Source organism: Zingiber officinale, chromosome 2A (assembly GCF_018446385.1).
Source record: "Zingiber officinale cultivar Zhangliang chromosome 2A, Zo_v1.1, whole genome shotgun sequence".
NCBI lineage: Eukaryota > Viridiplantae > Streptophyta > Magnoliopsida > Zingiberales > Zingiberaceae > Zingiber > Zingiber officinale.
In genome coordinates, this window is record NC_055988.1 from 140,510,838 (window position 1) to 140,516,837 (window position 6,000).

Below are 6,000 nucleotides of genomic sequence, written 5' to 3' on the forward strand. Positions count from 1 at the left end.
TCCAACCTGAAGCGGTAGTGCAATTTGAATACAGCGGGGAACCAAAGAGAAAGGCCAAGAAGTTTCTCTCAGCTATAAAAGCACAGAAGCTACTGGATTCAGGATGTACAGGATTCCTAGCACACGTAATCAACACCAGCCAGGACAAGAACCAACAGCTAGCAGAGGTTCGAGTCGTATGTGACTACCCAGTAGTCTTCCCTGAAGAGTTACCAGGCTTAGCACCAGACAGGGAGATTGACTTTGAGATAGAGCTCATTCCCGGTACAAATCCTATCTCCAAAGCGCCTTATCGCATGGCTCCAGCAGAACTGAAGGAACTTCAGGAGCAACTACAGGAGCTGCTCGACAAGGGTTTCATACGCCCGAGTCACTCACCATGGGGAGCGCCTGTATTGTTCGTGAAGAAGAAGGATGGAAGCATGCGTCTAGACTAGATCACTGAACCAAGTCACGATCAAGAACAGTATCCCTTCCCGAATCGATGACTGCTACAGGGAGCAGCAGTGTTCTCTAAGATAGATCTCGGATCGAGGTTATCATCGGTGAAGGTTAAAGAGGGATATACCCAAGGCATGATTCGAACCGGATCACGGACACTACGAGTTCGTAATCATGCCCTTTGGTGTGACCAATGCTCCAGCTACATTCATGGATCTCATGAGCAGTATTCAGGGAGTATTTGGATAAGTTTGTTATTGTGTTTATCGATGACATCCTTATCTACTCAGGAACTCAGGAAGAACACTCAGAGCACCTGAAACTAGTATTGCAGACCCTTCAGCAGAACCAGCTATACGCCAAGTTCACGAAATGTGAATTTTGGCTAGATCAGGTGTCCTTCTTGGGTCACATCATCTCAAAGGATGGTATTATGGTAGATCCCAACAAGATAGAAGCAGTAAGTAACAGGAAGAGACCTAAGAACGCTAGCGAAATCAGGAGCTTTCTGGGATTAGCAGGATATTACAGAAAGTTTGTAGAGGACTTCTCCAGGATAGCCTCCCCACTGACAGCTCTTACCAGAAAGAACAGGAAATTTCAGTGGACAGAGGACTTTGAGAACAGCTTCAGTGAGCTAAAAAGGAGATTGACCAGTGCTCCCATTTTGGCTCTACCAGACAACACCAGCAGCTTTGACATCTATAGTGATGCCTCTAAGTTGGGACTGGGAGCAGTATTGATGCAAAACGGCAAGGTGATTGCCTATGCCTCTAGACAACTCAAGGATTATGAGAAGAATTACCCTACTCATGACCTTGAGCTTGCAGCAGTAGTGCTCGCTCTCAAAATTTGGAGACATTACTTATATGGAGCTCAGTGCCGAGTGTATACAGATCATCAGAGTCTGAAGTACTTCTTCACTCAGAAGGATCTGAACATGCGACAGCGCAGATGACTTGAGCTGGTCAAAGACTACGATATAGACATCCTCTACCATCCAGGGAAAGCCAATAAGGTAGCCGACGCACTTAGCAGAAAATCCAATGCTACCTTGTTATCTCTTACAGCCGTGTCACCGCCCCTACAGAAGGAGATTGTAGATTTCGGTCTCGAACTCATCGTTGGACAGCTCTCTATTATGACCTTAGAGTCTACCTTGCTTGGTGATATTCAGTCAGCTCAGGAGCAGGACCCTGAAATTCAGAAAATCAAGCAAGGGCTAGCGGAATCAGAAAGTAGAGAATTCAGAGTGTCCGATAGCGGGGTGTTGTATTTTGGTGACAGACTCTGTGTTCCAGATCAGGAGGAGCTACGGAGACGGATTTTAGATGAGGCTCACAAGACTCCCTATGCGATGCATCCAGGTTCCACCAAAATGTATCAAGACCTGAAGAACCATTTTTGGTGGCCTGGGATGAAGCGAGACATCGCCAGATATGTTAGCATCTGCCTCACCTGTCAGAGGGTCAAGGCAGAACATCAGCGACCAGGAGGAGTTCTGCAGCCTATACAGATTCCAGAATGGAAGTGGGAGGATATCTCTATGGATTTCATAGTGGGACTGCCCAGAACTACGAATGGTTTTGACGCCATCTGGGTAATAATCGACAGGTTGACTAAATCAGCCCACTTCATAGCTATCAAGATATCCTACTCCATGGAGAAGCTAGCTCAGTTGTATCTCCAGGAGATCGTCAGACTACATGGAGTCCCACGAACCATCATTTCAGACAGAGACAGCAGATTCACATCACACTTCTGGGAGTGTGTACAGTCAGCGTTGGGCACCAGGTTAAAATTCAGCACAACATTCCATCCTCAGACAGATGGTCAGACGGAACGAGTAAATCAGGTACTCGAAGATATGCTCCGAGCGTGTGCCCTAGACTTCAAGGGAAGTTGGTGCAAATATCTGAGCTTAGCAGAATTTGCATACAACAACAGCTATCAGACCACTATCGGCATGGCACCTTACGAGGCTCTCTATGGGCGGAGGTGTAGATCTCCAATCTGCTAGTATGAGAGTGGTGAACAGAAAGCACTAGAACTTCAGACAGATCTAGTAGCAGATACCATAACAGCTATACAGCAGATCCGCCAGAGGATAGAGACAGCTCAGAGCCGCTAGAAAAGCTATGCTGATACACGGCGCAGACCCTTAGAGTTTTCAGTCGGGGATACAGTGTTCCTCAGAGTAGCTCCCATGAAGGGAGTGATGCGTTTTGGGAAGAAGGGCAAGCTTAGTCCCAGATATGTGGGACCATACCTAATCAGTAGAAGAGTGGGCAAGGTAGCATATGAGCTAGAGCTACCCCAGGAAATGTCAGCTGTCCACAACGTATTTCATGTCTCCATGTTGAAGAAGCATACCCCAGATGCCACCCAGGTGATTGAGCCCCAGTCGGTACAGATCCACGAAGACCTCAGCTATGATAGTCGGCCTATTCAGATAATAGACCGAGCAGTTAAAAAATTGCGGAACAAGGAAGTACCATTAGTCAAAGTCATTTGGCACAGTCACACAGCAGAAGAGGCAACTTGGGAGACAAAAGCCAGCATGAGACAGAAGTATCCAAAATTGTTCTAAGTTCGAGGACGAACTTTTTATAAGGTATGGGGGATTGTAACGCCCGAATATTCTCAAAACTATTTTAGGAATATTCTATGATTCTTTCTGGAATTATTAGATATTTTTCTGGAATTTTTGGAGTATCGGAAGTAGCAAAAATAAATAGAAAAGTAAAATGGTTTAAGCGGGAATCGAACCCGGGACCTCTCGGGTCCACTAAACCTTTAGTTAGCCTTAGTAACCGGTGAACCCAGCAGGGTCGTGCTGAAAGAAAAGGGAAACATTTATATTTATATTTGAGTTGGACCTAGTTACCCACTTAATATAAATTAAAAACTTAAGTTGGTTTGGGTTATTTCTCTTATTTGGTTCGGCAACTTCTCCCTCTCCAAACCCTCACCGATGCCAACTCCTTCTTCCTCTCTTTCTCTCGGCGCCAACACCCAAGCAAGCCTAGGGTTTCATCCCTAGGGCCATAGGAGTACCTTCCGGTGACATCTCGGGCACAAGGACGTTCCCCTCCGCGAGTAGAGCACGTGGATGCGAGCGAATCGTCGAGAAGTCGTCTCCACCGGAATTTCTAGCGATTAGATTTGTAAGAAATCTAGCACACAAGGTAAGAAACCCCTCACCTGCAGTATAAGTAGCTCTCGTATGAATTCCATGCTTATAGATTAGTTGTACGCAGTTTTTCGGCACGTAGGGTGTGTTTAACCTCCTTCGCGACTTAGGGATTTAGTTGAACACCTCTAGATGGGCCAGACACGTCCTTCCCCTACAGTTGGAGGATGTAGACGCTGTCGGGTGCCTAGAGGTGGTCTCCCTAGTAGAGGAGAGGGTTGGAGCACACCAAGTGTTTGATAAAATGCTCAGTTCAGAAAAGAAATGCAATTTAGGCATTTTAATAGCTTAGTTAAATGCAACAGAAGCATTCATTTAGCACTTTTAGCTTTATTACAGCTTATATGGGACTAGATGTCCAATGGGTGGGCTCCCACAGTCGCCTCTAGGTTCAGACAACCTACCTCTAGGTTCATACAACCTAGAAATAGCAAGAACAGCCAAGAATACAGCTATAATCAGTATTTTACTTTCCAGTGGCACTGTACAGGATTAGATATCCATTGGGCTGGACTCCCACAGTCAGTCCCTAGGTTCAGATAACCTAGTAACCTTTCTAAATTCGGGACTTGCAAACCCGGGTCTAGTTAGGGATGCGCGCACAGCAGGTACAGTTGCCGGGCCCAAACAGCAGCATGATTATGTATTTTCACATATTATGTATATAGTTTTCAAAAGTTCATAAAATAGTCATATGAATTCAGTACAGTTTTAGTATCAGATCAGTAATAGCTTAGCTAAATATCATGCTCCAGCTTAGTTTTTCCCTGTGAATATGCATGATAACTCTATGTTTAGTTCGATATACATGTTTGGATGATTGTATGCCATGCCATCTTTTACATGTTCAGCATATGTTTTAAATAGCATGTTTTAAAAGCATGAATGCATCGTATGCATGTTTTTGTGAGGTAGATGGTTTCTTACTAAGCTTTAAGCTTACAGATTCTATTTTTCCTTATACTGCAGATAAAGGTAAAGGAAAGATGGACTAGCGGAGGCTGGAGGTCAATGCACTGATGAGGATGTGTGTGGATGGAACATGGAATAAAAATCCTAGGGATCCAGCAATTTCAATTAAGCATATGAACTTTAGTATTTCTATTACTCTTTGTTTTAGCATGTTAAACGCCATGATCTAACGAACCATGCTTTAGATTGTGCTTAGAATGTTAAATATATGATGTTAGAATGTTAGTTGTCATCGTTAGAGTGTTTCCTAGCCATCTTAGAACTGGAAATGTGGTTGAGGCACGAAACAGTGCTGAAATCAGACATTTGGCACGAAATCAGTAACTCGAATCGATCAGCTGATCGATTCGAGGGTTCCCAATCGATCAGCTGATCGATTGGGCAATCTGTTCCGCGAACAGTAGGCCTCTGGATCGATCAGCCGATCGATCCAGCCATTTCCGTCGCGAACAGAGAGCTCTGGGATCGATTGACCAGCTTGGATCGATCAGCCGATCGATCCAAATTATTGCCCCGAGCACAGTAGCATGCTGGATCGATCACTGGATCGATCCAACCCATGTCCCGTATACAGTAGCCGGCTGGATCGATCACTGGATCGATCCGACTATTCCAATCGATCCGTGGATCGATTGGGAGGTCTGGTATCAGTGGGGAAGTGTCTAAGTTCAGTTCCTTGGCCACGGGGAAGGTAAAACATGTTATGAGTAGTTAGTTTACCTCCCTTAGCATGTATAGAACCAAGAAATGTCAGTAGTTAGTAAAATTTTAATTAGTACAGCTTTCGCATCTAGACTTAGTAAATGGTCAGGGAATAGTTTAACACAGCATAATGTGACGATCGGCCTTACAGCCTAGTGGTAGAAGGCGGGTCGTTACATCAATGTTATTTTAAATTCAAAAGGTTTTGACCAAATATTTGATCAAAGACAGATCAACTATTAATTTTATTCGTCATAAAGTAAAGTTGACGAGATAATAAAATTAATGGATAAAATCTCCTTTTTGATTTTGTATACGACCACACTATCGTGGCATACAAAATTCATAGGGATTTTAAAGAATTGATCTTGACCAAATATTTTTGTGATTCTTAGGATTTAAAATGTTTGTCAATCCCCTAGTTGTTATATTATAGAAAAGACTTAGTAGTCCCAATTGTAATGATTGGAAATAGGACTTGGACATTAAGGAAGACTGTCTTCTTAGAACTAAGAACAATTTAGGTGTATTTAATTCATTAGTTGAAACATGTCTAGTGGTGTTATCTACTAGAACCTGGAGTGTAGATACAGATGCCATTAATCATGTCTGCAATTCATTGCAGGGTTCCAGGAAACCCGACAACTAAATGAAAATAAAAAACACCGTCCACATGGGCACTACTGCAAAAG